At 36.4% G+C, this 21221-nt stretch overlaps 1 long non-coding RNA gene across 1 annotated transcript in view; it reads right to left on the bottom strand.

Moving 5' to 3' along the window:
• LOC134757939 (uncharacterized) overlaps nucleotides 1-21221 on the bottom strand; it is a 352906-nt gene that overhangs the window by 35664 nt on the left and 296021 nt on the right. The window lies entirely within an intron of this gene.

Consider the following 21221-nt stretch of genomic DNA (forward strand, 5'->3'; position numbering starts at 1 on the left):
ATTCCTGTAGAACTTTTCCTGAGCACAAAAGTTTTGATCATTTTTTCTCTCAATTATGATCTATTCTGAAACAAACTAGCTGTGAATTTTTGAAATTGATTTACCCAGGGCTGTGATAAAATTGTGCCTTTCTAAAATGGTCCAAATCCATGGAATTGGCAACCTTGCACATATTTTTAAACAAAATTACTCTTCTCCTAGCCAAGAAAATCTATCCTCCAGAATCAAAGAATTTTTGATGATGAGGGTCACCTTAAATAATGAGATACATGCATACATCATTTTATTGCTCTTCACTTTATTGCAATTCACAAATATTGCTTTCAGGTTTGTGGCAACCATGTACCAAGAAAGTCTATCATTGTCATTTTTACAACACCATGTATTCACTTATTGTTTCTTTGCTACAATTTGGTAATTCTCAAAATATTTCCAACTTTTTCATTATTATTGTGTCTGTTGTGGTAATCTGTAACCAGTGATCTTTGCTGTTACTGTCGTAATTTTTTTTTTTTTCTTTTCAGGCAGAGTCTTGTTCTCTCTCCCAGGCTGGAGTGCAGTTGCGTGATCTCAGCTGACTGCAAACTCTGCCTCCGGAGCTCAAGCAATTCTCCTGTCTCAGCTTCCTGAGTAGCTGGTATTACAGGTGACCCCCACCATGACTGGCTAATTTTTGTATTATTAGTAGAGATGAGGTTTCACCATGTTGGCTAGGCTGATCACAAAATCCTGACCTCAGATGATCCACCCTCCTTGGCCTCCCAAAGTGCTTGGATTACAGGTGTGAGTCACCATGCCCAGACTGTTGTAGTTGTTTTGAGGTGCTATGAACCACGCTCATATAAAATGGTGAACTTAATACATATTGTGTGTGTTCTGACTGCTCCACTGACCAGTCATTCCTCCATCTCTCTCTCTATTCCTCAGGCTTCTCTATTTGCTGAGACACAACAATATTTAAATTAAATCAGCTAGTAACCCTAAAATGGCCTCTAAGTGTTCATGTGAAAGAGTCATACCTTTATCATTTTAAATCAAAAGCTAGAAATAATTACATTTACTGAGACTAATCAGCTTACTGAAAGTAACCACATTGAAAGGTGAGAAAAGCCAGACTAGGCTTTTTGAGCCAAACAGTTAACCAAGGTGTGAATACAAAAGAAAAAGTCTTAAAATAAATTTAAAATGCTACTCCAGTGAACACAAGAATGATAAGAAAGTAAAACAGTCTTATTGCTAACAAGAATTAAGTTTTACTGGTCTGGATAGAAGATCAAACAAGTCACAACATTCCCTTAAAACAAAGCCTAAACCAGAGCAAGGCCCTAACTCTCTTCAACTCTATGAAGGTGGTGAGTGTTGAGAAAGCTGCAGAAGAAAACTTTGAAGCTAGCAGAGGTTGGTTTATTAGATTTAAAGGAAGAGGCCATCTCCGCAACATGAAAGTGAAAGGTGAAGCAACAAGTGCTGATGTGGAAGCTACAGCAAGGTATCCAGAATATCTAGCTAAGATCATTGAAGAAGGTGGATACACTAAACAACCTTGTCAATTTAAAGATAACTGCCTTCTATTGGAAGAAGATGCCAGGACATTCACAACTGGAGACAACTCAATTCCAGGCTTCAAAGCAGTAACAAAACAGGCTGACTCTTGTTAGGGGCTAAAGCAGCTGGTGACTTTAAATTGAAGCCAATGGTCATTTACTATTCCAAAAATCCTAGGGCTCTTAAGAAATATACTAATTTTACTCTACAAATTAGAAAACCTAGATGAAATGAATACATTCCTGGATACATATAATCTATCAAGATTAAACTATAAAGAAATAGAAAATGGAATAGACCAGTAATGAGTAATCCAATTGAAACAGTAAGAAAAAGTGTCTCAATAACAAGAGAAAACTATACTCAGGACTGACTTTAATGTTATATTCTACCAAACTTTGAAAAAAGAACTAACAGCTATTCTACTCAAACTATTTCAAAAACTTGAAGAGGAGGGAATTATTTGTAACTCAATCTATAAGGCTAGCATTATCCTGATATTAAAATTAGACAAGAGCACAATAAAAAAAGAAAACTACATATCCCTGATGAAAATAAATGCAAAGATTGTCAGCAAAATACTAGCAAATTGAATTCAACAACACATCAGAAAGATAATACAATATGATCAAGTATGATTTATTCCAGGAATGCAAGGATGGTTCAACATATACAAGTTAATGTGATACATCACATCAACAAAATTAAGGACAAAAATTATAAGATTATCTCAATAGACACCAAAAAAGTATTTGATAATACTCAACAATGGAGAAAGGGGGAGCTAGATGGTGGGATGAAAAGCTCCATTGATCGTCCCCCGATGGGATACAATTTTAACAACTATCTGCACAGAAAAAAGTAACTTCCCTAAGAAACAAAAATCAGGTGAGCCCTCACAGTACCCTGTTTTGTCTTTGTATCACTGAAAAAGGCACTAAAGGGATAGAAAAAAAGTGATAAGTTACAAATTCCACATCTCTCTCCCACACCCCATGCAGCAGTGGCTTGGTGCAGAGATCATCACTGGATGCTGAGGGAGGGAGAACACAGCAAGTGTGAGGCATTGAACTCAGTCCTGTCTTGTTAGAGGAGAAAACAAATCCAGACTAAACTTAGCTGATACCCACCCATGGAGACAGCATTTAAACCAACCCTAGCCAGAGGAGAATTACCAATCCCAGCAGACCAAACTCGAGTTTTCACAAACCTCATTATTATGGACTACAGTGCTCTGTGTCTCTAAATGAACTTGAAAGACAATCTAGGCTATAACGACTGCAACTCTTCGGTGAGTCATTTTGCTGAACTAGGCCTAGAGAAAGTGGACTGGAGGGACACATAACCTACTGAGACATCAGTTAATGTGGTTAAGAGAGTGCTGGTGTTACCCCTCCCCTAAATCCAGGGTGCACAGCTCACAGCTACAAAAAAGACCCCTTCCTTCCACTTGAGGAGAGGAGAGGGAAGAATGGGGTAATCTTTGCCTTCATCTTGGCTATCAGCTCAGCTGCAGCCAGATATGGCACAGATAAGAGAGTGCTGAGGCTCCTGTTTTAGTCCCCAGATCCCAGAAAACAATTCTAGATAAACACTGGGCCAGAAGGAAGCACACTTCTTTGGAGGAAATAACCCAGTCCTGGCAACATTCATCACCTGTTAACTGAAAAGTCCTTAGTTCCTGAATAACCAGCAGCAACATAGCCAGGTACTACGTCAAGGGCCTTCAGTAAGCCTCTGAGACTTGCTGGCTTCAAGTGACACTGAATGATTACCAGCTGTGGTGGCTACAGGGCAAAATTTCTGCTTGAGAAAAGTATAGGAAAAAGTAAAGGGGACTTTGTCTTGCGACTTAGGCTCTAGCAAGACCACAAGGTGGTAGAGCAACAAGCAACATCTTTGGATCCCCGGTTTTAGAACTTGGCCCTTGGACAGTATTTCTGGACGTGCCCTAGGCCAGAGGGGAGCCCTCTGCCTTGTGGGTGAGTCTCAAGTCAGTCAGCATTTACAACAAGGTGACTTAAGAGTCCTTGGGGATAAGGGAACATAAGCAGTAGTCTGGCAGTACTCTTCATGGCCTGTGGTGGTGGTAACTATGGGGTGAGGCATCTCTGCCTTTGGAAAGGGGAGGGAAGAGTGGGAAAGGCTGCATCCTGTGATTTGACTGACAGCTCAGCCACAGTACAATAGAACACAAAGTGGATTTCTAAGGTTTTTTACTCTAGTCCCTGAATCTTGGATAAAAGCTCTGAACCCACCTGGAGCTTGGGGGACCTCACAACTCTGGAGGGAAGAACACAAGCCTGGCTGGTTTTGCCATTGGTTGATTCTAGAGCCCCAGGGCCTAGAGAAAACATAGGCATTAGCAAGAAAGTGCTTACAGCAGGCCTTGGGTGAGACCCAGTGCTGTTCTGGCTTCAGGTCTGACCCAGTACAATCATAGTGATTGTGGTCACAGAGGGGCTTGTGTCACTTCACCCCAGATTTAGGTGGCTCAGAACAGAGACAGAAATTCTTTTGATTTGAAGAAAGTAAGAGAAAATAAGAGTCCTCGTCTGGTAATCCAGAGAAATCCCCTAGAGTTTTTCCAAGACCATCAAGGTGATACCTCTGGGAGTCTGCAAGAACCACAATGTTATTGGGCTTGGAGCACCCCCTAAAGCAGGTACTGCTTAGATCACAACACCCAAGTTCTTTGAAATATCTGGAAAGCCTTCTCAAGAAGGATGAGTACAAATAAGCCCAGACAGTGAAGGCTACAATAAATACCTAACTCTTCAATGCCTGGATACTGATGAGCATCTACTGACATCAACAACATCCAGGAAAACATTATCTCACCAAATGAATACTTAAAGCACCAGGGACTTATCCTGGAGAAAGAGATATGTGATTTTTCAAACAGGGAATACAAAATAGCTGTGTTGAGGAAAATCAAAGAAATTTAAGATATCAAAAACAAGGAATTTACAATTCTATCAGATAAATTTAACAGAGGTTGAAATAATTAAAGATAACCAAGCAGAAATTTTGGAGCTGGAAAATGCAAGTGGCATACTGAAAAATACACCAAAGTCCTTAAATAGCAGAATTGATCAAAGCAAAAGAAAGAAATAGGGAGTTGAACAATCAGAACACATGGACACAGGGAGGGGAACATCACACACCGGGGCCTGTCAGGGGTGGGGGGAGCTAGAGGAGGAATAGCATTAGAGGAAATACCTAATGTAGATGACAGGTTCATGGGTGCAAGAAACCACCATGGCATGTGTATACCTACATAACAAACCTGCACGTTCTGTACATGTATCCCAGAATTTAAGTATACAATGAGCTTGGAAACAAGCTACTTAAGGATACACACAAAAAAGAATAAATAAATAAAAAACAATGAAACATGACTACAGGATTTAGAATATAGCCTCAAAAGGGAAAATTTTTTGGCCTTAGAGTTATTGGCCTTAAAATGGAGGTAGAGAAAGACATAGGGGTAGAAAGTTTATTTAAAAGAATAATAACAAACAACTTTCCAAACCTGGAGAAAGATATCAATACTCAAGGAAAAAAAAAATGGTTACAGAACACCAAGCAGGTTTAACCCAAGAAAGACTCCCTCAGGGCTTTTAATAATCAATCTCTGAAAGGTCAAGGATAAAGAAAGAATTCTAAAAGCAGCAAGAGAAAAGAAACAAGTAACACACAATAGAGCTCCAATACATCTGTCATCAGAGAAAATCACCTCTACTAAAAGAAGATAAGAAAGAAAGAAAGAAAGAAGAAAGAGATGACCATAAAAAAAGAAAACAAATAACAAAATGGCAGGAGTAAATCCTTACTTAATAATAACATTGAATGTAAATGGGCTAACCACTCAAATTGAAAGATATTGATTAGCTGGAATAAAAAAAAAGACCCATTGATCTGTTGCCTACAAAAAAAAAAAACGGAACACATTTCACCTAGGAAGAAAAACAGACTGAAAATAAATAATGGAAAAAATATTCCAAGCCAATGGAAACCAAAAAAGAGCAGAAGTTGCTTTACTTATATCAGGGAAAATAGATGTTAAGACAAAAACTATAAGAAGAGACAGGAAGGTCAGTATATAATGATAAAGGTGTCAGTTCAGCAAAGGCATACAACAATTTTAAATATATAAGCACCTGACACCAGAGCTACAAGATGTTAAATCAGATTTAGCCTAAAGCCACCTCCTTACATAGTTAGGTTCAGCCTAAAGGTATTTTTGCACATTGTGAACTGTAACAAGTGAAGGTGTAAACAGACAGTAGTCTACACTTGTGCCAGTCAGCGAGTTTTGGCCAATCAATGTAGCCAACTGTTTGAACCTTGTTCAGATAAGGCAAAAGCCAAGCTGTAACCAATCTAGCTGTTTCTGTACCTCACTTTCATTTTCTGTATGTCACTTTCTTTTTTCTATCCATAAATCTTCTTCCATCATGTGGCTTCTCTGCAGTCTCTGAGCCTACTGTGGCTCAGAAGGCTGACCGATTTGTGAATCATCCATTGCTCAATTAAACTCCTTTACATTTAATTGAACTGAAGTATTTCTTTTATCAGAGATATATAAAGGAAATACTATTAGAGATAAAGAGAGAGAGAAACCCCAATACAATAATAGCTGGAGACTTCAACACCCAACTTTCAGCATTGGACACAACTTCCAGACAGAAAATCAATAAAGAAACATCAGACTTAGTCTTAACTATAAATTAAATGGACCTAATAGACATTTACAGAACATTTTATCCAACGGCTGCAAAATACACATTCTTTTTTTCAGCACATAAATTATTCTCAAGAATAGACTATATGTTAGATCACAAAACAAGTCTAAAAACATTCAAAAACTGAAATAATATCAAATATCTTCTCTTACTACAAGGAACTAAAACTAGATATTAATAACAAGAGACATTTTGGAAACTATACAAATACATGGAAATTAAACAATATGCTCCTGAATGACATGTGGATCAATGATGAAATTAAGACAGAAACTGAAAAATTTCTTGAAACATATGCTAATGGAAACACAAAATTCCAAAACTTATGAGATACACCAAAAGCAGTACTAAGATGGAAGTTTATAGCTATAAGTGCCTACAAGAAAAAAGAGGAAAACATTCAAATAAACAATTTAACAATGCATCTTAAAGAACTAGAAATGCAAAAGCAAATCAAAACCAAAATTAGTAGAAGAAAAGTAGTAATAAAGATCAGAGCTGAAAGTAATTAAATTGAAATGAAGACAACAATACAAAAGATCAATGAAATGAAAAGTTATTTTTTGGAAAGTTAAACAAAATTGACAAAATGTTACATAGACTGACTAATAAAAAAGGAGATAAAAATAAGTAAAATCAGAAAAGAAGAAGGAGACGTTACAACTGATACCACAGAAATTCAAAAAATTATTAGTAGCTACTGAGCAACTATGTTCTAATAAATTGGAAAATCTAGAAGAAATGGACAAATTTCTAGGCACATAAAACTTACCAAAGTTGAACCAGGGAGAAATTCAGAACCTTAACATATCAATAACAAGTAACAAGATCGAAGCCATGATAAAATTCCCCCAGTTAAGAAAAGCCCAGGACCCTAAAGCTTCACTGTTGAATTCTACCAAACACTTAAAGAAGAACTAATACCAACCCTACTCAACCTCTCCCAAAAGAATAGAGGAAGAAGGAATACTTCCAAACTCATTCCATGAGGCCATTGTTACCCAGATTCCAAAACCAGACAAAGATACATCAAAAAAAGAGAAAACAACAGGCCAATATCTCTAATCAATATTTATGCAAAAATCCTCAACAAAATACTAACAAATTGCATTCAACAATACTTAGAAAGGTCATCCATTATCCAAGTTGGGTTTATCCATGGGATGCAATGGTGGTTCAACATAGAAATAATGTGATACATCATATCAACAGAGTGAAGGATAAAAACCATATGATCATTTCAATTAATGCTGAAATAACATAACTTTTCTTCATGAGAAAAACCCTCAAAAAACTGGAGATAAAAGAAACATACCTCAGCATAACAGAACCCTATACAACAAACCCACAATTAGTATCATACTGAATAAGGAAAAACTGAAAGAAAGCCTTTCCTAAAAAATGACAAGGATGCCCACTGTCACCACTGTTATTCTGCATTGTACTGGAAGTCCTAGCTAGAGCAATTAGACAAGAGAAAGATATAAAAGACATCCAAATTGGAAAAAAAGAAGTCAAATTATCCTTGTTTGCAGATGATATAGCTCATATTTGGAGAAACCTTAAGACTACAAAAAAAAAAAACTATTAGAACCAATAAACAAATTCAGTAAAGTTGCAGGAAACAAAACCACCATATAAAAATCAGTACTTCTATATGCGAACAATGAACAATCTAAATAAGAAATTCAAAAAGTAATCCCAAATACAATAGCTACACATAAAATTAAATGCCTAGCAACTAACTAAAGAAGTGAAATACCTCTATAATAAAAACTATAAAACATTGATGACAGAAATTGAAGAAAATACCAAATATAGAAAAATAGTCCATGTTCACAGATTGAAAGAATCAATATTGTTAAAATGTCCATTCTACCCAAAGCAGCTTCCATATTCAGTGCAATCCCTATCAAAATACCAATGGCATTCTTCACAGAAATAGAAAAAGTAATTCTAAAATATATACGAAACCACAAAAGACCCAGAGTAGCCAAAGTTATCCTAATCAGAAAGAACAAAACTGGATGAATCACATTACCTGACTTCAAATTATGCTACACAGCTCTAGTAACCAAAATAGTACGATATTGGCATAAAAACAGACACATAGACCAAGGAAGAGAATAGAGAACCCAGAAATGAATCCACTCACGTACAGTGAACTCATTTTAAACAAAGGTGCAAATAACATACACTACAGACAGTCTCTTCAACAAATGATGCTGGGGAAACTGGATATCCACATGCAGATAAATGAAACTTGACCCCTCTCTTTCAGCACCATATACAAAAATCAAATCAAAGTCGTTTAAAGACTTAAATCTAAGACTTCAAACTATGAAACTACTTCAAGAAAACATTAGGAAAAACCTCCAGGACATTGGTCTGGGAAAAGATTTCTTGAGCTGTACCTCACAAACACAAGCAACCAAAGCAAAGATGGACAAATAGGATCACATCAAGTTCATCAATTTCTGCACAGGAAAGAATAGAAACAACAAAGTAAAAAGACAACCCACTGAATTAAAAAAAAACTATTTGCAAACTACCCATCTGGCAAGGGATTAATAACCAGAATATATAAAATGCTCAAACAACTTTATGGAAAAGAGTTTAATAATCTGATTTTTAAAAACGGGCGAGTGATTTGAGTATGTCTCAAAAGAAGACATATAAATGGAAACAAGCATATGAAAAGGTGCTCAGCATCATTGATTGTCAGAGAAATACAAATCAAAACTACGATGACATATTGTCTTACTCCAGTTAAAATGGCTTATATTCAACAGATAGGCCATAACAAGGGCTGGAAGAGATGTGGAGAAAAGGGAACACTTGCACACTGTCAGTGGAAATGTATATTAGTACAACCACTATATAGAACAGTTTATAGACTCCTCAAAAAATTACAAATTGAAATAACATATGACCCAGCAATTCTGATGCTGGGTCACACCCAAAATAAAGGACATTAGTGTATCAAAGAGATGTCTGCACTCCTATGTTTGTTGCAGCACTATGTACAATAACTAAAATTTGGAAGCAACTTAAGTGTCCATCAACAGGCAAATGGATAAAGAAAATATGGTGCATATACATGATGGAGTACAATTTAGCCATAAAAAAGTGACATACAGTTATTTGCAACAATATGGATGAAACTGGAGATCATTATGTTAAGTGAAATATGCCAGGAAGAGAAAGACGAACATCATATGTTCACACTTAGTTATGGAATCTAAATTTAAAAAAAAATGAATTAGTGGGCATAGAGAGTAGAAGAATGGTTACCAGAAGCTGGCAAGTGTAGTGGAGGGGCTGAGGAAAAGTGGGGATGGTTAATGGGTACAAAAAAGTTGGTTAGAATGAATCAATAAGACCTACTGTTTGATAGCACAACCGACTGACTATAGTAAATTATAACTTAATTGTACATTTAAAAAGAACTTAAAGATTACAATTGGATTGTTTGTAATTCAAAGGATAAATGATTGAGGTGATGGATACCCCATTCTCCATGATGCGCTTATTTCACATTGCATGCCTGTATCAAAACATCTTAAGTACCCCATCAATATATACACCTACTGTGTACCCACAAAAATTAAAAATAATAAAAAATAAAACTGAACAATGCTTCATGATAAAAACTCTTGTTAAATTAGATGTAGAAAGAGCATACATCATCACAATAATAACCATAACATACCTCATCACAATAATGACCATATATGATAAACACACAGCAAACATCATAATGAATGGGGAAAACCTGAATGTGTTTCCCCTAAGAACTGGGCAACTATGCTCACTTTCACTAGTCTTATTCTACATAGTACTGGAAGTCCTAGCCAAAGCAATTAGGTAAGAGAAGTAAATAAATGACATTCAAATTGGGAAAGAGAAAGTCAAAAGGTTTCTCTTTGAAGATGACTTGATCTTATAAATAGAAAAACCTAAAGACTCCACCCAAATTCCCTTAGAACTAATACACAAATTCACTGAAGTGGCAGGATAGAGAATCAACATACAAAAATCAGTAGTGCATTTACATAACAATAATAAATCAGCTGAAAAGATTTCATGAAACCAGTCCCTAAAAGGGACAGCTACAAAAATAATAAAATGCCTAGGAATAAGGTTAAAAAAAGGTGAAATATTTCTACAATAAAAATTTTAAAACATAGGTGAAATAAATTGAAGAGGACACAAACAAATGGAAAGTCATTCTATGTACATGAATTAGAAGAATTAATATTATTAACATGGCCATACTACCCAAAGTGATCTACAGATTGAATGCAATCCCTATGAAATCACCAAAGAAAATTTTCACATTAATAGAAAAACCATTCAAAAATTTGTATGGAACCACGAAAGACCCCAAATAGCCAAAGCAATGTTAAGCAAAAAGAAAAAAAGCTAGATGCATCACACTATCTCACTTCATAATATCTTACTACACAATAGTAAGCAAATAGCATGGTATTGATATAAAAGCAGACACATAGTTCAATGGAAAAGAATAGATAACCCAGAAATTAATCCACACATTTATGGCCAGCTCATTTTCAACAAAGGTGCCAAGAACATACATTGGGGAAAGAATACCCTCTTCAATAAATGGTGCTAGGAAAACTGGATATTCGTATGCACAGTAATGCAACTAGATCATTGTCTCCTACCAAAATCAACTTAAAATAGATAAAAGACTAAAATGTAAAACCCAAAACTATACAACTACTAGAAGAAACCTTTGAAGGAAGGCTTCTTGATGTTGGTCTAGGCAAATATTTTATGGGTAAGTTTTCAAAAGCACAGGCAACAAAAACAAAAATATGTAAATGAGACTATATCAAAATAAAAACCTTCTGTACAGCAAAGAGAACAATAAACAGAGTGAAGAGACAACCTGTAAAATGGGAGAAGATATTTACAAACTATTCATCCAACAGGGACCTAATAGCCAAGCTATACAAAAAACTCAAACAACTGAACAGCTAAAACATAAACAATGGCCAAAATATCTGAATATACATTTTTTCTTAAAAATATAAACAAATGGCCAAATGTATGAAAAATGATCAACATCACTAATCATCAGGAAAATGCAAATCAAAACTACAATGACATGTCATCTCATCCGACTTAGAATGACAATTATCAAAAGCACAAAAAAATTACAAATGCTGGGGAAGATGTATAAAAAAGAAAACTCATACACTGTTTGTGGTTGTATTAGACAATTATGGGTTGCTATGAAGGCATACCTGAGACTGGATAATTTATAAAGAAAATTATTTGGCTTATAGTTCTGCAGGTTGCACAAGCATGGAACCAGCATATGAAGCTTCTGGTGAGACCTCAGGGAGCTTTTAGTCATAGAAGAAGGTGGACAGGGAGCCAGCATGCCACACGGTGAAAAAGGGAGCAATACAAATGCCAGCCTTTTTTTTTTTTTTTGAGATGGAGTCTCTCTCTGTCACCAGGCTGGAGTGCAGTGGCATGATCCTGTCTCACTGCAATCTCCACCTCCCGGGTTCAAGCAATTCTCCTGCTTCAGCCTCCCAAGTGGCTGGGACTACAGGCATGCACCACCACGCCCAGCTAATTTTTTTGTATTTTAGTAGAGACAGGGTTTCACCATGTTGGCCCAGATGGTCTAGATCTCCTGACCTCGTGATCCGCCCCCCTGAGCCTCCCAAAGTGCTGGGATTACAAGCGTGAGCCACCGCGCCCGGCCATGCCAGCCTCCTTTAAACAACCAGCTGTCATGTCAACTGATAGAGTGAGAACCCACTCATTAGCATGAGGACAACACCAAGGCATTCATGAGGGATACACCCCCAAGACAAAATCACCTCCTGCCAGACCACATCTCCAACATTGGGGATCACATTTTAACATGAGATTTGGAGGGGATAAACATCCAAACTCTATCAGTGAGGATGTGACTTAATCCAGCTGTTGTGAAAAATAGTATAGAAGTTTTTCAAAAAACTAAAATATAAGTACCTTACAGCCCAGCAATTCCACTGCTGGGTATTTATTCATAGGAAAGGAAATCAGTATATGCTTATTGCAGTTTATTCACAATAGGCAAGATATAGGCTCAATATAAATATCTATTAAATGATGAATTGATAAAGAAAACATGGTATATATACACAATGAAATATTATTCACCCAGAAAAAGGATAAAATCCTGTCATTCAGAGCAACATACATAAATCTGTAAGACATTAAGTTAAATGATAATTATAAATGCCTATCAATGATGGACTAGATTAAAAAAAAGTGGTAGGTATACACCATGGAATATTATGCAGCCAAAAAAGAACAAGATCAATTCCTTTGCAGGGACATGGGTGGAACTGGAGGACATTATCCTCAGCAAACTAACACAGGAAGAGAAAACCAAATACTGCATGTTCTCACTTATAAGTGGGAACTAAATGGTGAGAACACATGGGCACATAAAGGAGAACAACACACACTGGAAGCTTTTGGAAGTTGGAGGGTGAGAGGAGGGAGATAATCAGAAAGAATAACTAATGGGTACTAGGCTTAATACCCAGGTAATGAAATAATCTGTACAACAAACCCCCATGACACAAGTTTACCTGTATAACAAACCTGCACTTGTATCCCTGAACTTAAAATAAAAGTTAAAAAAAGAATTATAAATACCACATATTCTCACTCATATGTGGAAGCTAAAAAGTATTGAGCTCATAGTAGAGAGTAGAATTGTTCTTAGAGCCCAGAAATAATCGAGAAAGGAAAGGATAGGGAGAGGTTGATTAACATATACAAAATTACAGCTAAATGGGAAGAATAAGTTGTAATGTTCTGTAGCACTGTGAGGTAAATATAGTTAACCAAAATTTAGTGTATGTTTTCAAAAAGCTAGAAGAGAGTATTTTCAATGTTCACAACAGAAAGAAATGATAAATATTCAAGGTGATGGATATGCTAATTATCCTGATTTGATCCTTAGACATCATATATTACACATGTATCAAAATCTCACTCTGTATCCCATAAATAGGCACTGTTATTAGATGTGAACTAAAAATAAAAGGAAAATATCGTGTGACATTGTATTGCTTTATTTGCTTTATTGCTTTGGTCTGGAACTGAACTCACAATTCTCAGAGGCATGTTTTTATCAGCTGCCAGGTGCTTGGCACCTGGGGCTGGCATAGCTAATCAGAAAATTCAATCCATTCTAGGTGAGCTGAGGGAGTTTGCTTGGGATATTTTCCCCCTGATTTAATACCCTAAAAGTTGTCAAAAAGTTACCAAACATTCTGTCTCCAACTCCACCAGTTATAATGATCCACCTGGTCTTCCATCACTCTTCAATGTCCAGGTCATGAATTTCCAATCATTTAGCCATACCCAGATAACCATCTCAGACAGAGATGGAAGAATAGCTATTAAAGGAAGTATAGGATGCCACTAGTGCCATAGCCAATTGTGACACCTGGGATGAGTTTAACCTAGAAGAGTAGCCATGGGACTCCAAATATCACTTAAATAGTGGCCCAGAATGCATCAGAGCATTCCAACATGCAAATGAATACCAAATCACTTCAGTCCCTGGTCCACTTCTCAGTTCCAGCTCTAACTCAGTCTTCTTGTGCTTTTAATTGCTGTAGAACCCATCACTCCTAGATCATAGCTGATATATATTCAGAGCTTCTGTTACTAAGTACAGGTTCTCCTTGACATATAATGGGTTTATGTCCTGCTAAACCCATTGTATATGCCCATTGTAAGCTAAAAGTATTATGTCAAAAAATCATTTGCTAAACCAAATCGATCAAATATCATAGCTTAGCCTAGCCTGTCTTAAATGTACTCAGAACACTTACATTAGCCTACACTTGGAGAAAATCATCCAAAACAAAATGTATTTTGAAACAAAGTGTTAAATATCTCATATAATTTATTGAATACTCTGCTGAAAGTAAGAAACAGAATGGTTATATGAGTACTCAAAGTACAGTTTCTACTGAATGTGTATCACTTTCATACTATTGTAAAGTAAAAAAAATCATAAATCAAATCACTGTAAGTCAGGGGCCATCTACATATTTTGGGAAAGTCTCTTCATTTCTTCATATCATACTTGCCTGAAAAGTAGGCCATTATTTATTAAACTCCTATCTTCCTTCCTATTATTCCTTCAAATAAGCTCACTGATTTCTTTGTGTTTTAGGTATATTAACCATTGACAAATAGATGAAGGAAACAAAAATAGCAAATATGGGCATTGAGAAAAGTTTAAGATTCTGACAAAATTACAAATATGCTAGTTTAGTCCTTCTGAATGCTTTTCTATCAATGCCATTTAAAACTTCATTGTACATTTATTTTTTCCCTCAAACCTTCACCCCATCTCAAATACTCATTTTCTCTCTAGATTATATAGACTATTTTTTCATGAAGATCCACCTTTCTAGACATTAAGTCTGAGGACACAGTAAAGTATAATGATTTAAAAGACATGTTTACAGACTGATCTCAAATTCCAGCTCAGTCATTTAATGTCTATGTGGATTTGCACAATACACTTCTCAATTTGTGTACCAGTAAAACACAGAGGGTAAACTATAATACTTTTGCATTTTTTTACATGTGTTAAATTCGGCGGTGTGAACTGGTATCATCAATAAAGTCTGAAATGTCAGAAATGGAGAGTGAAATAGTCCACAAAAGCCTAAAAAAAAGTTTTGGAGAAAATAAAAAACTTCATTACATTACTCATTTCATTGGACCTCTACAGCCTTCTTGATTTGCTTCTCCCATTATTATTCTATTTATTTCAAATGTATTTCTGAACAAATATGTAAATATAAGAATGCTAAAGGTAATCAATATAAAAACTGAGAGCTAGCACAGCCCCTATCATGGAAGGAAAGAACAGTGTTGCCGCAGATGAAGGCGGAAAAGAGTCTTCAAGTTTCAAAGTCTGGCTTCAGTTTCTCCAAGAATTTATAAATTATTTCTAGGCAAAGTTTTGAGTGAGTCCCAGGAAGCAGGCTCATCGAAGTGAGGATATATGCCAGAGCAGTAATGTGGGTCTGGTACTGGACATCTGACAAATATGATGGAGGGGTGGGCTAATCTATATTTTTTTCAGTCTAAAACCACCATGGTCAATCTACCTCTCTCAGGAGCAGATCAAAGCAAAACACTTTACTTGAGATGCGTTAGTCAGGGTAGACCAGTAACTGCAATAAACAAAATTTTGATAGTTTATCACAATAAAATTTTATTTTAAACACATCACAGTACAATGTGTGGAGGCAGGGTGAGCATTCTCTGCCACCATCCTTAGTTGATTTATAGAACATAAAAGGGAAAATAGGAACTTCATCAACACATGATCTAGGAAAACCAAGTACCTCAGAAGAATCTGAGCCAGACCCTCCAATGAATTTTGCCCTCAGATTATAAAAATAAATAATATCATCCCAGCAGGAATCTTGTTAATGTCTGTTCTGAACCACATTGTGCCAGTCTAAATTGGTTGCCTTCAATACTCAGTGCAAAGCAAAGATCTCCCTTTACCATTTTCCTGGGGATTCCTTCTGACTCTTTCATGCATTAGATTCTAGTTTCCTGCATCCTATGCTTTTCTATTTTATTATTTACTACCTAATTTTGGTAGAGTACAACTTCTATTTTCTACGTGAAAAATGGTACACAGTAGGTGAAGTTTTTAAAACTTCATGTATGAGTTTGCTAGGGCTGCCATAACAAAGTACCACAAACTGAGTGGCTTAAACAACATACATTTATTGTCTCACAGTTATAGAGGCTAGGAGTTCAAAATCAAGGTGTTGGCAGGTTTTGTTCCTTCTGAGGGTTGTGATGGAGAAACTGTTTGATAGCTCTCTTCTATCTTCTGGTGGGTTGCTTAAAATCCTTTGCATTCCTTGGCTTGTAGACACACCATTCCAGTCTCTACTTTTATCTTTGCATGGCGGTCTCAATATGTGTGTGTCTATATAAATTTTCCCTTTTAATAAGGATCCCAGTCATATTAGATTAAGGGTCCACCCTACTTCAGTATGACCTCATTTTAACTAACTACAGCTGCAACAACCCTACTTCCAAATAAGGTCATGTCCTAAGATACTGGGATTTAGGACTTCAACAGGTGAATTTTAGGGAGACACAATTCAATGCATAGCAAGTGAGATGTATGAAAATATTTTCATTCCAACCTAAAATTTGACTGGTCATAAAATTCAATATCAGAAATAAATTTTCTTCAGATTTGGAAAATATTGCCTCGTTGTCTAGCTTGCTTGCTCAGTAAGCTTCTTGCTTATTGAGAAATCTAATAATTTGGCACTCATGAGTGGTTTTCTCCAGCTCAAATTGTGGCAGATGGCAGAAGTCCAAAAGAGGTAAGGGTGTGGGTTCAAAAAGCAACTTGTCTGTCAATTTTTCTTCATATTCTTAGTGTTTCAAGTTCCAATAGAACAAGGTGAGTTTGGGTTGGGTGTGGGAGAAATGAGTGTGCAAGTTGGGTAAGGTGAAACTTCTGAGTAAAGATAGCAGATTGAACACATTCTAATTAGTGATTTTTAAATATGTAACCTGTTTATATCTTTCTGGAAGCTTTTATATATTTTCTCTGCTGTAAGCACTCTAAAGTCCTATAAGAATATTACTTGGTGTGGATCTATTTTTATCCATTTTCCTAGGCACTCTGTGGCTTTCTCAGTCTAGAAACTTATACCTTTTAGTCCTGAGTTTTTTTTAAGGTTTTTTGATAATTGAATCATTTCTCTGTTTTCATTTTCACAGTTTTTTTCCTCTGTAACTCCTATTATAAGAATGTTGTATCTTCTGAATTTTTCTTTAATTTTGCCCATCTTTTCTCTCCTGTATCCTATTTTCTGTTGTTTTCTTCCATTTCCTGGGAGATTTCTTCAACCATCTTCAAAAATTTGTATCAAGTTTTAAAATTTTTACTATGTTTTTAAGTTCCAAGAGTCTTTTTTGTTCTCTGAATATTCCATTTGTATAATGTCCTGTTCTTATCTGTTCATAATTCTCCCTACACAATCTCTGTTTGCTTTAAATTGCATTTTCCATTAGTCTCCTTGGTTGTCTTACAGTTTTTAGTTGACTGCTCTTACCTTTAAGCTAAGAATCTCTGAGTTTACATTAAGAACTTATTGACTGTGGACTTCATTTTAAGCTTACTGTTAGTATGATTATATCTTTCTTTTAAAGATGGTCAGATGGCACCCACATTACATTTCCAGCTTCCCAGCTGAAAGGCAAAGGCCTATGTGCTAGCTTTCTGGGAACCCAGAAGAGGAAGAAGACTTGAAGGAGGTAGTCTCAGATGTCTTCAACGTTCCTGTCCTTAACGATGCCTGTTTTCCTTCAGTCAAGTTACTTTTTGCTTTACCTTCTCCAGTAAATAAATGCTTAGATTTCTGCCAAGGTGGAAAAATAAGGTAGCCCAGCAACATGGATCTGTGGGTGCAGGAGGGAAGAATCTAGGATTCAAACCTGCTTGTTAAAAATCCTTCAACCAATAATTTTTATTTCAACCTCCTTTATGGTAGATATTAGGGCAATATAACAATAATCCAGTTTTTCTTATTCGAAGCATATGGTAGGATTTCACTTTTGCATTCCCTTTGGATGTTAAGTACACCATGTGACTTGTTTTGACTATTAAATGTGAGCAGATGACAAGTGACATTTCTAGGCAGAAGGTTTAAAAGTGAGTGTGTGATTTTCCATGTTATTTTTTCTCCACTATGGTAGTCACAGAAGTATGTTTTAATATGGATCCACCATAAGCCTGACTGTGTATGTTTTACATTAGATAACTAGTATGAGCAATAGATATATCTTTTTGTTTTAAGCCTGAGATTCTGGGATTGTTTGTTACTACAGTATAACTTAGCCTATTGTAAGTGACTCCCTTTAATCTTTACTTTTGATTTAACTATTGTCATATCACCATTCCTGAGCTTTTTGAGGGTGATTAAGTATAAAATGTGTTCTCAGCTCTTCTCTATTTCTAATACCCGTGTATTGTGTTTTCTTAGGCATATTTATTTGGTTGTTATGTATCCATCTGCACTCTGGCTGACAAAATTTAGTGACTTCTATTTTTATTCCTCCCCTGCTTGTAGGTTTTTTCCTTCAAAAGTATCACATTTCTCTAATATTTTTGAGGTTTCAAGAGATAATGAAATTAGATGTGTGTGTGTTCAACCTGCTATCTTTACTCAGAAGTTTCACCTTACCCAACTTGCACACTCGTTTCTCCCACACCCAACCCAAACTCCCCTTGTTCTATTGGAACTTGAAACACTAAGAATATGAAGAAAAATTGACAGACATGTTGCTTTTTGAACCCACACCTTTACCTCTGTTGGACTTCTGCCATCTGCCACAATTTGAGCTGGAGAAAACCACTCATGAGTGCCAAAGGTTACCACCCAAATCACTGTATACCTTTTGATTCAGACAAACAGAATTGTACTCTTGTTAGTGAATATAATTACACCAACAATAATAATCCTGTATTTTTCTATGTTACTCTACAACTTACCAAACAACTTTGTGTTCATTATCATAGTTGAAACTCAACACCTTTGTGATATTCTGATTCAAGTATTAAATTTATACTGGAGGAGGGAGACAAGAATGAACAAACTGAAAAAAAAGATGTACTTTTTGTGTTGTGGGAAATAATGACAAAAATACCAGGGTCTTCAAGATAACAATCAGATATTTGTTTAGTAGGCAGTGGCCAGGATCAGTGTTATAAATGATGGTATATACGTTTGTTTTGTTTTCTTATTCTCAAGAAAGATATAGTCTGGTAAGTGTCTGTGCTTAGCATGAAGGATCTAGGGCTTGAATGTACTTACCATACTCTAGTATCATTGAAATCCCCTCCTGAAAATACTTACCTTAGCTCTTGGGTCTGGCATCAACCTACAAAGAATAGAGCCAATTGAGTACTATGTGTCCTGTAGAGTTTTTGATTTCCTTGTGGCCACAGTTCTGGCACAGGCTTATGTTTTCCCCGAGATTCCTTAGGCCCTTTGTTAATACACATTGAGATTCTCCCACGTTTTGGCTCCTCAGGAAGTCAGGCAGTAGTTTTTAAGATATGGGGAAGGTATGAGGTCAGGAGAAATATTTGGCAGCTTTGGGGATCTGTGTTTCCACTACTAAGGTATAACCTGAAAGACAAGGGCTGTAGAAAATGCAGCTGAGGCTAACCTCTCTAAGGCCCTAAGGAGCTCTTGCCTGGGCTTCAGAAAATCTGAGTCCTAGACTATGCTTAGCTACTAACACCCTGTGTGACCTTGGACATACAACTTCACCTCCCCGAGCCTCTTGGTTCTAAAAGCCCTTCCGGCTCAATTATTCTGTAATTCATGAAAGCTTAATAGTACTGGGAATTGTCTTGCTCAGGGTGATAATGGTTTGAGCAAAGAAATGAATAGGCTGAGTAAAGTGCCACCTTCCCAGTGGATATAAAATGCTTTCTGAATTAAATGCATATCTCCTAAAGCAATTCTTTTTTATTATTATTATACTTTAAGTTTTAGGGTACATGTGCACAATGTGCAGGTTAGTTACATATGTATACATCTGCCATGCTGGTGTGCTGCACCCATAACTCATCATTTAACATTAGGTATATCTCCTAATGCTATCCCTCCCCCCTCCCCCCACCCCACAACAGGCCCCAGAGTGTGATGTTCCCCTTCCTGTGTCCATGTGTTCTCATTGTTCACTTCCCACCTATGAGTGAGAACATGCGGTGTTTGGTATTTTGTCCTTGAGATAGTTTGCTGAGAATGATGGTTTCCAGCTTCATCCATGTCCCTACAAAGGACATGAACTCATCATTTTTTATGGCTGCATAGTATTCCATGGTGTATATGTGCCATATTTTCTTACTCCAGTCTATCATTGTTGGACATTTGGGTTGGTTTCAAGTCTCTGCTATTGTGAATAGTGCCACCATAAACATACTTGTGCATGTGTCTTTATAACAGCATGATTTATAATCCTTTGGGTATATACCCAGTAATGGGATGGCTGGGTCAAATGGTATTTCTAGTTCAAGATCTAAAGCAATTCTTAATTAGCAGAGCTGGTGTGAGTAAGTCTTGTGGTGAGGCTGCATAGACAGGAATTCAGAATCCAGGGAGAAGGTGATAATAGGCTCAATCTGCTTCTTACCTCTCATAGCAAAGAATGAGTGTGGTTATAAAAGCTAGGCATCACATTTTAGGGGAAGAAAAAGAGGATAGAGAGGTTTCAGGGCTTTGACCAGGATGATGGGAGTACTCTGAATTATGCCACATAAGGAAGAGCAGACAGACATACGGGTGAGTAGTCAGAAGACCTCCAGAAAAGTCTTGGCCCCTGTTCTTAGCATCTCAAGGGTTCTTGTGGGAAATAGGAGTGACTTAAAATCTGAATAAAAAGGTATACTGTTGTTGGTAGGTAGATGTAACACAGGGACACATTTCAAGTTAATAGAAAGATACTACTAAGTATTAGAAGCATAGGATGTCTCAAGAATTAGTGAGTTTTGTTGAAAGTTTATATGGAAAGGCCAAAATACCATCTAATAGAAATAATATCGATAGGGTCAGAGATCAGGCAAGGAGTTGGATTAAATTCTTTAAGTTCCTTCTAAATTCCAAGGGTAAATAATTCCAGATTAGTGGTTAAGCTAGTGGAAAGGAGATTCTAATCACAGGGTCTGAAATTCCAAGCAGGGGAACACTTATATACCACCGATTATAAGATTTGTTCCCCACTGCACTGTCCACTGAATTAACATCTGATTGTGATCTTGAAGACCCAAGTACTTTTGTCATTGTTTCCAACAACTCAAATTGT

This window comes from Gorilla gorilla, chromosome X, assembly GCF_029281585.2.
Source record: "Gorilla gorilla gorilla isolate KB3781 chromosome X, NHGRI_mGorGor1-v2.1_pri, whole genome shotgun sequence".
Lineage (NCBI taxonomy): Eukaryota > Metazoa > Chordata > Mammalia > Primates > Hominidae > Gorilla > Gorilla gorilla.